Consider the following 13,992-nt stretch of genomic DNA (forward strand, 5'->3'; position numbering starts at 1 on the left):
TGCATTGGATTCTTCCATCCTAAGTGCAGGACCCTGCACTTATCCTTATTGAACCTCATCAGATTTCTTTTGGCCCAATCCTCCAATTTGTCTAGGTCCTTCTGTATCCTATCCCTCCCCTCCAGCGTATCTACCACTCCTCCCAGTTTAGTATCATCTGCAAATTTGCTGAGAGTGCAATCCACACCATCCTCCAGATCATTTATGAAGATATTGAACAAAACCGGCCCCAGGACCGACCCCTGGGGCACTTCACTTGACACCGGCTGCCAACTAGACATGGAGCCATTGATCACTACCTGTTGAGCCCGACAATCTAGCCAGCTTTCTACCCACCTTATAGTGCATTCATCTAGCCCATACTTCCTTAACTTGCTGACAAGAATACTGTGGGAGACCGTGTCAAAAGCTTTGCTAAAGTCAAGAAACAATACATCCACTGCTTTCCCTTCATCCACAGAACCAGTAATCTCATCATAAAAGGCAATTAGATTAGTCAGGCATGACCTTCCCTTGGTGAATCCATGCTGACTGTTCCTGATCACTTTCCTCTCATGTAAGTGCTTCAGGATTGATTCTTTGAGGACCTGCTCCATGATTTTTCCAGGGACTGAGGTGAGGCTGACTGGCCTGTAGTTCCCAGGATCCTCCTTCTTCCCTTTTTTAAAGATTGGCACTACATTAGCCTTTTTCCAGTCATCCGGGACTTCCCCCGTTCGCCACGAGTTTTCAAAGATAATGGCCAAGGGCTCTGCAATCACAGCCGCCAATTCCTTCAGCACTCTCGGATGTAACTCGTCCGGCCCCATGGACTTGTGCACGTCCAGCTTTTCTAAATAGTCCCTAACCACCTCTATCTCCACAGAGGGCTGGCCATCTCTTCCCCATTCTGTGATGCCCAGCGCAGCAGTCTGGGAGCTGACCTTGTTAGTGAAAACAGAGGCAAAAAAAGCATTGAGTACATTAGCTTTTTCCACATCCTCTGTCACTAGGTTGCCTCCCTCATTCAGTAAGGGGCCCACACTTTCCTTGGCTTTCTTCTTGTTGCCAACATACCTGAAGAAACCCTTCTTGTTACTCTTGACATCTCTTGCTAGCTGCAGCTCCAGGTGCGATTTGGCCCTCCTTATATCTTTCCTACATGCCCGAGCAATATTTTTATACTCTTCCCTGGTCATATGTCCAACCTTCCACTTCTTGTAAGCTTCTTTTTTATGTTTAAGATCCGCTAGGATTTCACCATTAAGCCAAGCTGGTCGCTTGCCATGTTTACTATTCTTTCGACTCATCGGGATGGTTTGTCCCTGTAACCTCAACAGGGATTCCTTGAAATACAGCCAGCTCTCCTGGACTCCCTTCCCCTTCATGTTAGTCCCCCAGGGGATCCTGGCCATCTGTTCCCTGAGGGAGTCGAAGTCCGCTTTCCTGAAGTCCAGGGTCTGTATCCTGCTGCTTACCTTTCTTCCCTGCGTCAGGATCCTGAACTCAACCAACTCATGGTCACTGCCTCCCAGATTCCCATCCACTTTTGCTTCCCCCACTAATTCTACCCGGTTTGTGAGCAGCAGGTCAAGAAAAGCGCCCCCCCTAGTTGGCTCCCCTAGCACTTGCGCCAGGAAATTGTCCCCTACGCTTTCCAAAAACTTCCTGGATTGTCTATGCACCGCTGTATTGCTCTCCCAGCAGATATCAGGAAAATTAAAGTCACCCATGAGAATCAGGGCATGCGATCTAGTAGCTTCCGTGAGTTGCCGGAAGAAAGCCTCATCCACCTCATCCCCCTGGTCCGGTGGTCTATAGCAGACTCCCACCACTACATCACTCTTGTTGCACACACTTCTAAACTTAATCCAGAGACACTCAGGTTTTACCACAGTTTCGTACCGGAGCTCTGAGCAGTCATACTGCTCCCTTACATACAGTGCTACTCCCCCACCTTTTCTGCCCTGCCTGTCCTTCCTGAACAGTTTATAACCATCCATGACTGTACTCCAGTCATGTGAGTTATCCCACCAAGTCTCTGTTATTCCAATCATGTCATAGTTCCTTGACATCACCAGGACCTCCAGTTCTCCCTGCTTGTTTCCAAGGCTTTGTGCATTTGTATATAAGCACTTGAGATAACCTGGTGATCGCCCCTCATTCCCAGTATGAGGCAGGAGCCCTCCCCTCACAGACATTCCTGCCTGTGCTTCCTCCCGGTATCCCGCTTTCCCACTTACCTCAGGGCTTTGGTCTCCTTCCCCCGGTGAACCTAGTTTAAAGCCCTCCTCACTAGGTTAGCCAGCCTGCTGGCAAAGATGCTCTTCCCTCTCTTCGTAAGATGGAGCCCGTCTCTGCCCAGCACTCCTCCTTCATGGAACACCATCCCATGGTCAAAGAATCCAAAGCCTTCTCTCCGACACCACCTGCGTAGCCATTCGTTGACTTCCACGATTCGACGGTCCCTACCCAGGCCTTTTCCTTCCACGGGGAGGATGGACGAGAACACCACTTGCGCCTCCAACTCCTTTATCCGTCTTCCCAGAGCCACGTAGTCCACAGTGATCCGCTCAAGGTCATTCTTGGCAGTATCATTGGTGCCCACGTGGAGAAGCAGGAAGGGGTAGCGATCCGAGGGCTTGATGAGTCTCGGCAGTCTCTCCGTCACATTGCGAATCTTAGCCCCTGGCAAGCAGCAGACTTCTCTGTTTTCCCGGTCAGGGCGGCAGATAGATGACTCAGTCCCCCGGAGGAGAGAGTCCCCGACCACCACCACCCGCCTTCTCCTCTTGGGAGTGGTGGTCGTGGAACCCCCAACCTCAGGACATCGCATCTCATGCCTTCCAACCAGCGGAGTCTCCTTCTGCTTTCTCCCCCCAGACATATCATCTGGTCCACTCTCCGCAATGGTACCTGTGGAGAGAACATGAAAGCGGTTGGTTACCTGTGTCTGTGTTACTGGAACCCGGACTTGTTCCAGGAAGGTGACTTCTGTGGGAATTGAAAGCATTCAGCACTTTGCAGGACTGAGTCTTTTATGTGTATCAGTTGTTGCTCTTGGTGTGTAGAAGCCATGATGGGGCACACCCTTGTGTGACCATTATGTTCCTTTCCTGAAATCTGATGGGATATAGGTCAGATTCATAAGGGATTGCTCCAGGAGACATGTGATATTTAATGTGATTCACTGAAAAGTGTTTTCTGTAAGAAATGACAAAACAGCATTCCATTAGAGGATATTCACTAAGACAGGATGTTTTTAATCCCAGACACTAGTTATTCACAATGCTGAAGTCCTTTCTCACTTTTTGGATATCTATCCATTAGAGGATAGAGATGTATTGTGTTTATGAAAGCAATGGCAACATTTCATCTTGCATATGAGGCTGTTGGTTTTTAAAAGCTGCAACAGATGCAAAAAAGAGTGCAGGTCCATCAGAGAGTTTTATGGCATCATATAATAATCAACCTGCAAAGAAAGGCCTCCATTTTTGTTTTAACAGGGAGATATTGTATGCTACAGTAAAATCATATGCAAAGTCAATTGTGGTTATTGCTGCTTATACTTCTAATGTTGTTCTTGTTTAGAACAGCATCCTGTGTCAAAAAACACACAGTATATTTTGGATACTGTAGAATGCAGTGATATGAACAACAAACTGAGTGTGAAATGAATGAATTTCCATATGGCTTTGAAATATTAAAAGCCAGGGTCCAGATTCTGGAATCTTATCCTTCCTGGGCATATCAGCTACCTCTGCAGCAATCCTTCCCAGGACTGCCCTGTTACAGAGCTCTCTCCATAAGAGGGTGAAGATGGAACAGGAAGTGGGTGGCCTTGTAGAAGTGTGGGCTGGACAGTGCACCCACAATCTCCAACCCCATGGGGCTTATCTAACACAGCTCAGGGTGTGGAGTGTATGTGTCATTGTCCTCTTTTCGCTCTCTTGATACTAAGCCAGTCTGCACCAGGCCAATCCCCTTCCCACCCAAATTAAAGGATTAATGATCTGGATGATGGGATGCATTGCACCCTGAGCAAGTTTGTGGATGATATTAAGCTGAGGGGAAAGGTAGATATCCTGGAGGGTAGGGGTAGGGTTGAGAGTGACTTAGAGAAATTGGAGGTTTGGGCCACAAGAAATCTGATGAGGTTCAACAAGGAAAAGTGCAGAGTCCTGCACTTAGGCTGGAAGAATCCCATGCACTGCTACAGGCTGGGGACCGACTAGCTAAGCGGTAGTTCTGCAAAAAAGGACCTTGGGATTACAGTGGATGAGAAGCTGGATATGAGCCAATGGTGTGCCCTTGTTGCCAAGAAGGCTAACAGCATATTGGGCTGCATTAATAGGAGCATTGCCAGCGGATTGAGGGAAGTGATTATTCTCCTCTATTCGGCACTGGTGAGGCCACATCTGGAGTATTGCGCCCAGTTTTGGGCCCACCCACTACAGAAAGGATGTGGACAAATTGGAGAGAGTCCAGCGGAGGGCAACGAAAATTATCAGAAGGTTGGGGCACACGATTTATGAGAAGAAGCTGAGGGAACTGGACTTATTTAGTCTGCAGAAGAGAAGAGTGAGGGGGGATTTGATAGCAGCCTTCAACTACCTGAAGTGGGGTTCCAAAGGGGATGGAGCTCGGCTGTTCTCAGTGGTGGCAGATGATAGAACAAGAAACAATGGTCTCAAGTTGCAGTGGGGGAGGTCTAGGTTGGATATTAGGAAAAACTACTTCACTAGGAGGGTGGTGAAGCCCTGGAATGGGTTTTTAGGGAGGTGGTGGAATCTTCATCCTTAGAGGTTTTTAAGGCCTGGCTTGACAAAGCCCTGGCTGGGATGATTTAGTTGGGGTTGGTCCTGCATTGAGCAGGGGGTTAAGCTAGGTGACCTCCTGAAGTCTCTTCCAACCCTAATTTTCTATGATTAAATTGTGCTGGCTGCCAGTGTTTCCAAGGAACTGCTTAGGCAGACGTGTCCCACCCTCTGGTCATATACCACTTCTACCTCACTGTGCCCCTTCTGCCTTCCACAGAGAGCAGGGCCATTACAATAGCTCTGCTTCCTTTGAGGATGCCATGACATGGGAAATCCTCTGGTTATGCTGACATTGTGCTTTGTAGCAGAAAGCTGCACTAATGCAGTCCTGGATCTGGCTTGAAAACTGTTGGTGTCTTTTTATTTTTATATAATTTTTAAGAGCGTTATGAAAATGAATTCTTAAAAATTGCTGTAAAAACAAGTGTTTTTGCAATTCCACCTAAAAATACCGCATGGGCTGTCTCATTTCATTTATCATTGGAGGCACTTCCTCCTAGATTCTAAGGCCAGAAGGAACCATTGTGATCCTCTGGTCAGACCTCCAACATAGAACCTGACAGGCCATAGAACCTCATCCACTTGTTTCCCCAAGAAGCCCATATCTTCTGTTTGAACTATAGCATATCTTTTAGAAGGATATCTAGTTATTTCAAGACTTCAGGTGACAGAGAATGCACTACATCCCATTATAGATTGTTCCAGTGGTTAACTATTTCTCTGTTAAAAATTTTACCTTTTTTCTAGTCCTCATGTATCTAGCATTCAGCCACTGAATCTCATTTCTGACTTTTTCTGCTCGATCAAAGAGACATCTACTATGATCAATTCACCTTCACTTGAGTAAACCAATAAGGCCTGTTGGTTCTCTTTAGTCTTCTTATTGGAAGGCATGTTTTCCAGACCTCAACTCATTGTTGTGGCTCTTTTCTGAACTCTTTCCAACATATGAGCATCCTTTTTGAAGTGTTACACACAGTATTCCAGTAATGCTTTAACTAATGCTGTATGCAGAGGTAACACCAATTTACTACTCCTACTTACTTAATAGTTCCCTGAATATACATCCAAGGATCATATTTGCCCTTTTAGCTACAGCATTGTAGTGGGAGCTCATGTGTACAGTTGGTTATCTACCAGGACCCTCAGGTCCCTTGATTCCCTGCAGTGTTGGTGTTTTGATTCCCCTTCTGACACAATGCTCTAGTGGTGGGCTGCCCAAGAAGAATTTGGAGAAGTCCTTTTTTGAATTTTATTTTAGAGATTATATGCTAATACCATATTGCAAACCTTTAAAATGGTTAAATGCTTTGTGTTCCTTCGTTATTGCAAGCATGAGGCCAATTCAGTTTTCCGGCCAACATTTTCAGGGCATGACTCATGATTTTTATTGTTATTGCTTGACGACAAAATGTAGTTTGAGAATGGGTGCATGTAGAATGTATGGTGAAACCCTCAGAAAGTAGTATGTTCAAAAATGTGGGAAGGGAAAGTTAGTAGCTACTCTTTAAAGTGGCCGTTGTATGTAGAATCATATTGTACACAACATCCGAGGGAAGCAGATGTTTTTTTACAAACCCAGTTTGTAACTGGGAGCTACGAGCTAGTAAAATAATGTTTTGAGGAAATAAGAGGAATGAGCCTTACTTATAGTTATAATGATCGTTTCCTAGAATACCTCAAAACACTTGCTTAACAGTCACCCAATAAGATTTATTCTGGTCATTTGTACTTCCTTGATGGGATTGTTATGTGCTAAAATTAATTGTAGAGCACTGAAAAATATATGGACTAGATGTTCAGCTGGTGTATATCAGTATAATTCAGTTGATTTGAGCTTTATTTGAATGACAACTCCCACTAACTTCAGTAGGGCCAGGATTTCGCTGGACAGGAACTGTAGTGCACCACACTACTGATGGTCTTGCCAGATGTATGTTTAATTGTGCATCCAAAATTAGAGACCCCTTTTGAAAAAACAGAGCTTATGTTACTCACTCTTCAGCTAAGATTTATTTGTTTTTCAGGACCTACAGTTGAGCATTTTCCAAGATTGGAGAAGTTTGTCTTTTTTTATTTTTTTATTTTTTTTCCTATCTCTTCATTCTGGATACTACATTCCTTGATGCACCCACTCGTATGAGCTTGGATTATTTCTAGTTACTGCTATTAGTACATCTTAACAAGCTGGAAAATAGGACAGGTAACTCCCTCCACGGTTAATAATACTTAACAATTTTATATAGTGCTTTACATCTTCAAACTGCTGTATAAACACTGACTCATTAATATTTCCAACATGCAGCATTGTAAGAATGATTAAAGAGGTTATGACAACACAGAAAATGAAGGTATGATTATAGCACAGGTAGGTGTACCTGCACTAGCTTGAATCTAGCTGGCATGGATAATAGTGATAGTGAAGATGTGGCATCATGGACTTCATTGCAGGCCAGTAACCAGCATACATAATCAGGGTCCCTGGTGGGCTTGTACTTGGGTCATTAGCCCTTACTGAAGTCTGTGTTGCCACATCTTCACTACTGTAGTTCCCCATGCTAGCTAGATTAAAACTAGCACAGGTACTTTCATTTGGTGTGTAGGCATACCCAGAGAGGCTCAGTAACTCAGCAAGGCAGTGGGAGAGAGTGGAGTTATAATTTTGGAGTTTCTGACTGCTGGCCCTGTGTTCAATCTATTAGATTACTCTGCAACGCCTGTGTGTGTAAGACAATCTAGCAGTGATGTTGCTGCTTTAGATGAATGTTTTGGATTTGGGTTAAGTTAAAGTATAATTTTTCTATCCATACAAGCCATCTGTGCCATCTAAGATGGACAATCCTTTTTCTTTTTTAGCATTTAGCCATTCTATTTCCCCAAAAATCTCTCCCAGTCCCATGTCTTTCAGTAGCACTGAAAGGTGTTTCCTCATTTCTCCTCAGCTGTTCCTATATATCTATGTAATAAAATTCTGGGATTGTCACTCTGTGTGTCACTCTGGAGCCTATTATGCCTGTAAGTCAGTGTGAAGTGATAGAAACAACTACAAGCATGGCTGAGAGCTCTATCTATTAAGAATATCACCAGGTTGAATCATCACTGGATTTTTTCAGTCTGTTACTATCCAATTTGTAAATTCTCAGGCATTTTGACTTTGTGAACTATACCTGTGCGAAAGCAAGGCATGTGCCTATGCCATGCCAAGAGTCCTAGAACATTCTGATATCAGAGGTAGCTCAACTAATCACCACCCTTATTCTACAGCTAATTTACACAGAGCAATTTCATTGGTTGTATGAGGGAGACAGCACAGATGGAGGATTATTTGGCCCAACTGCCACTTCTGCAAACTATCCCACTCCATAGGAAAGATACAAAGTATGGCAAGAAGCCATGCTGGCTGAACTAGGAGATCTTCAATTATCTGAAACTCAAAAAAGAGTTCCACAAAAAGTGGAAGCTAAGTCAAAGTATGAAGAATGAATATAAACAAATAGCACAAGTATGTGAGGACAAAATTAGAAAGGCCTGGACATAAAATGAGATTAAACTAGCTAGAGACATAAAGGGTTACAAGAAAACATTCTACAAATACATTAGAAGCAAGAGAAAGACTAAGGACAGGGTAAACCTATCATTCAATGAGGGGAGAAAACAATAACAGAAAATGTGGAAATGGCAGAAGTGCTAAATGACTTTTTTGTTTCAGTTTTCATCAAAAAGGTAGGACAAATTGGAGAAATGGTTTGAAGTAAATAGGTTGAAATTCAATAAGGACAAATGCAAAGTACTCCGCTCAGTTAATGATTAATTAAACAGAAATTAAAGGGTACAGTGCCAAAAGTGAAATCTCTGCAAGATGCATGGAAACTTTTTAAAGACACCATAATAGAGGCTCAACTTAAATGTATACCCCAAATTAAAAAGCATAGTAAGACAACCAAAAAAGAGCCACTGTCGCTAACCAACAAAGTAAAAGAATCAGAGAAAGGCAAAAAAAAAAAGGCATCCTTTAAAAAGAGGAAAATAGAAAGGAGCATAAACACTGGCAAATGAAGTGTAAAAATACAAGTAAGTAGGCCAAAAAAGAATTTGAGGAACAGTTAGCCAAAGACTCAAAAAGTAGTAGCAATTTTTTTTAAGTACATCGGAAGCAGGAAGCCTGCTAAACAAGCAGTGGGACCACTGGATGATCGAGGTGCTAAGAGAGCACTCAAGGACAATAAGGCCATTGCCGAGAAACTAAATGAATTCTTTGCATTGGTCTTCACAGCTGAAGATGTGAGGGAGATTCCCAAACCTGAGCCATTCTTTTTAGGTGACAGTTCTGGTCCCAGATTGAGGTATCATTAGAGGAGGTTTTGGAAGAAATTGATAAATTAAACAGCAATAAGTCCCCAGGACCAGATGGTATTCACCCAAGAGTTCTGAAAGAACTCAAATGTGAAATTGCAGAACTATTAACTCTAGTCTGTAACCTACCTATCATTTAAATCAGCTTCTGTACCAAATGACTGGAGGATAGCTAATGTGATGCCAATTTTTTAAAAGGGCTCCAGAGGTGATCCTGGCAATTACAGGCCTATAAGCCTGACTTCAGTACCGAACAAACTGGTTGAAACTATAATAAAGAACAGTATTGTCAGACATATAGATGAACGTAATTTGTTGAGGAAGGGTCAACATGGTTTTAGTAAAGGGAAATCATGCCTCACCAATCTACTCGAATTCTCTGAGGGGGTCAAAAAGCATGTAGATCAAGGGGATCCAGTGGATATAATATAATTAGATTTTTAGAAAGCCTTTTACAAGGTCCCTCACCAAAGGCTCTTACGCAAAGTAAGCTGCCATGGGATAAGAGGAAAGGTGCTCTCATGGATTGGTAACTGGTTAAAAGATAGGAAACAAAGGGTAGTTATAAATGGTCAGTTTTCAGAATAGAGAGTGGTAAATAGTCGTGTCCCGCAGGGGTCTGTTCTGGGACCAGTCCTATTCAACATATTCATAAATGATCCAGAAAAAGGGGTAAACAGTGAGGTGACAAAATTTGCAGATGATACAAAATTACTAAAGATAGTTAAGACCCAGGCAGATTGCAAAGAGCTACAAAAGGATCTCTCAAAACTGGGTGACTGGGCAACAAAATGGCAGTTGAAATTTAATGTTGATAAATGCGAAGTAATGCACATTGGAAAGCATAATCCCAACTATACATATAAAATGATGGGGTCTAATTTAGCTCTTACTCCATGATCTCTTTCTTGAGTGGTCATTGTGATAGTTCTCTGAAAACATCCATTCAATGTGCAGCGGCAGTCAAAAAAGTGAACAGAATGCTGGGAATAATTAAGAAAGGGATAGATAATAGAACAGAAAATATCATGTTGCCTCTGTATAAATCCATGGTATGCCCACATCTTGAATACTGTGTGCAGATGTGGTCTCCCCATCTCAAAAAAGATATATTGGAATTGGAAAAGGTTCAGAAAAGGGCAACAAAAATTATTAGGGGTATGGAATGGCTTCCGTATGAGGAGAGATTAAGAAGACTGGGACATTTCATCTTGGAAAAGAGACGGCTAAGGGGAGATATGATTGAGATCTATAAAATCATGACTGGTGTAGAGAAAGTAGATAAGGAAGTGTTGTTTACTACTTCTCATAACACAGCAACTAGGGGTCACCAAATGAAATTAGTATGCAGCAGGTTTAAAACAAATAAAAGGAAGTATTTCTTCACACAACACAGTCAACCTGTGGAACTCCTTGCCAGGGGATGTTGTGAAGGCCAAGATCATAACAGCGTTCAAAAAAGAACTAGATAAATTCATGGAGGATAGGTCCATGAATGGCTATTAGCCAGGATGGGCAGGAATGGTGTCCCTAGCTTCTGTTTGCCAGAAGCTGGGAATGGGTGACAGGGGATGGATCACTTGATGATTACTTTTTCTGTTCATTCCCTCTGGGGCACCTGGCACTGGTCACTGTTGGAAGACAGGATACTGGGCTAGACGGACCTTTGGTCTGACCCAGTAGGGCCATTCTTATGTTCTTAATATCTGTTGAGTCAATGTGAAGTGATGGAAACAGCTACAGAATGCCTGGGAGCTTTTTTGTTTAGAATTTCAACACATCCAGTCATCACTGGGATTCTCCATCTGCTACTGTCTGTTCTTTAAGTTCTCAGTCATTTTGGGCTTTTTTACACACATGACTTTATGAACTACTCCTGTATGAGAGGATGTGCATGGGCTTTCAGCTTAATATCTTCCCATGTCTGCTTTACTGCATTATTATATCTATATAATGTTCTGCCCTCAACTCCCCCAGTCTTCAATTCGTTCTAGACCTGTAATCAGGACAGAAATACAAAGCACCCAAGTTACTGGAATGTCTCTAGTGATATGCTGTTAATAACCTACATCCATTAGAAGAAACACAGTTGATATTGTACGTCCATTTATCAGAAATGATTAACTGTTCACAGTGCAAGTGTGTGTGTGTGTATTTCTCTCTATAAGTTGACATCTTAAAGGATGAATAGGAAACAATATAATCCCTGTAGATGCAATTAAAATAACTTTAATTGAAAATGTGAAGATTTTTGAGCCAAATTCTGCTTTGCTTTATACCTAGTTCAATCCCAGAGGTATAAATGAGCACAGCCTTTGGGAACTTTTCAGTGTACGACATTTGCACTATGCACAGTGAACCTCTGGGAAAGCTGTGATCTTTGAACTTTGCGGTGGATTATGGGGGGGGGGAATCATAAGAGCCTGATTTAGACCCTCCTGCTGGTTAAATATATTCAAATAGCATATTCTTTTTCTCTTAACAAGGGCCCTCTTAGGAAAACACTGGTGTACATACTTCGTAATTTCATTTTTATTATTACTTTGGGAACCCTGCAAAGCGTGCTTGCAAGAAAAGGAAAAGATTAAAAGATAGAATCATAGAATATCAGGGTTGGAAGGGACCTCAGGAGGTCATCTAGTCCAACCCCCTGCTCAAAGCAGGACCAATCCCCAATTTTTGGCCCAGATCCCTAAATGGCCCCCTCAAGGATTGAACTCACAATCCTGGGTTTAGCAGGCCAATGCTCAGACAACTGAGCTGTCCCTCCCCCCATGTTTATGTTTGCTTTTCAGTGTTATTTTGGTGGGGAATCTAAGAGATATTTTTCTTACTGTTCTGGATTCCTATGCATTTCCACCAACTTTTAATATAATACCAATGTATTTTCGCTGACCTGACTCCCAAACAAAAAATCTGCTTATAGGTCAGTCGTCTAATAATGATTAGGGAAGTGATTTAAAGCTAAATCACTTTAATCTACTGTAAATGTTTCACAATTTTTATTTAGAGAACAATTACCAGTTTCAGTTAGAAGTTGAAATGGTATTGGCATTATTTAATTTAATTCAATATCAATTCATTATTTGAAAATGATGGGGTAGGCACTCCTTATTTTCCATGTCACACTCTGTAAAGATTTTCCCTGTTGTATGGGTCTCACCTTTGAAATAATTTATCATTGACTTTAATTGCGCATTATACAATAGTACAATTTTATGCTTGGGTTGCAGTGGCAACTTCTCAAGGTTTTTAAAAAATATATGACTTTTGAACAGGAAATGTTGCCTAATATGTCTGCATTTGATCCAGTAAACATTTTTTGTTGGTAATCCATTTTTTTGGATCAAGATTTAGAAATTATGTGGCTTAAAACAAATCTAAAATAAACTATAAATATAATGTAACATCCTTTGAATTAGGTTTCACCATGTAGTGGCTAATCTTTTAATCAAACCCAACTCCTCCTTTGTGGTTTTACAGAGTTTTAGTTTAGAAAAAGGAAAACGAGGCTGGGAGGAAGCCAAGTTTCAAGCTTCAGATGACTCATCACTAATGATTGTTTCTCACAAAAAATTACAAAAAATGGTGCTCCCTGCTTGTGCTTTGATCATATGCGACTGTTCTTGGTAGGCAGATAAAAATGAAAAATGCAAAAAAATTATTATGTTTTTAGAAATATGTACTTCATGGAAAAAATAAAAGCACAGTTTGTGCTCTGTGTAACTTTAGAAACACAGGCTAGTTAGCTACAGAGTACTCATGACAATGTGTGTTGAAAATGTGGCCTAAGAGCTTTAATTTGCCTTCATCTGTCTATGTTAATGGACAGAACAAGTGCTGGAGCTGCTGTAAAACAAATCTGTTTTCCTTTTGTCTGCTGTGCTAGATAATGAAATAAAAAGCTAAATTATCGCTGATAAAAGTAATTTGCAGAAAGGCAATAATACAAATATAACAGCAGAGCTTACCATTAGCAGTTTAAACAGATAATGTCTTCTGAGTGACTGTAGCCCACTCCTGTCCTGTTTTTACTTTGGTAGAGGCTTTTTCAGCATAAGTGTAGGGCAGTAAGACATTATTTATTCTAAAATCCCAAAGCAAACTTCCTGTATTTTAGTACTACTATTGTCCTTTTGTAGTCTTGTCTTCATATCATATTTTACTGTCAAAGGGTGTGGATGATTTGAAGCAATACAATTAGTTTGCCGTAATTGGTATTAATACCAGCTATTCTACTTAAGGAATGTGTCTGTTGTGATGCAAGCAGTTTGAGATGATGATTTATCCTTCTGCAGTGATGTCAACTCATGCAACCTTATTATGAGGGTTGCAATATTTAATTTTTTTCCCAAAGGAAGCCCTAGCTCCTGGACTCCTGTGATTAAATGGGAATATCAGCTTTCCTTTTTTTAAACGAAAGTTTTTAGCCCTTGTGGTTGCAAAGAAAAGTATTAAAATGTGGCCTGAGTGCACCCTAAAGGCTCACAAACCAGAGGGCAAATAAAAAGAACACAAAATCTATAATGTTTTTTAAAAATCTCATGTTTTTAAACAAATTTCATGATTTTGGTGAGCTTGACTCGTGATTTTTTGAATATTTAGGGCTGCTGTTGTGATTGTTACCTGTAGTGCTGCTGTGTTGCTTCTTTCATAGTATAACTGGACAGACTAATTTACTGAAATTGTTTGTAAAAAATACTCTTTTTTTAAATTGCAGTTGTGATAGTCTGCAGAGGGAACAACTGCTAAATTCTGTTTCCAGTACATAGAACTATTTTGAGTTTGCAGCCTGGAACCTAATGGACAGTGCTTGCCAGTTTGCAAATGTCAAGGACAG

The 13,992-nt window shown here is 41.5% G+C and overlaps 1 protein-coding gene across 3 annotated transcripts in view; it reads left to right on the forward strand.

The window, feature by feature from the left end:
* EPAS1 (endothelial PAS domain protein 1) overlaps positions 1–13,992 on the forward strand; it is a 151,215-nt gene that overhangs the window by 34,524 nt on the left and 102,699 nt on the right. Inside the window, exon 1 of one of the 3 annotated variants that reach the window (XM_074949378.1) lies at positions 6,986–7,002. The exons of the other annotated variants lie outside the window; for them this stretch is intronic. The gene's annotated coding sequence lies outside the window, so the exon portion shown is untranslated. Of the gene's footprint in view, positions 1–6,985; positions 7,003–13,992 lie in introns of those variants that run through there. 3 annotated transcript variants of the gene reach the window in all.

The sequence above is a fragment of the Natator depressus genome, chromosome 3, assembly GCF_965152275.1.
Source record: "Natator depressus isolate rNatDep1 chromosome 3, rNatDep2.hap1, whole genome shotgun sequence".
NCBI lineage: Eukaryota > Metazoa > Chordata > Testudines > Cheloniidae > Natator > Natator depressus.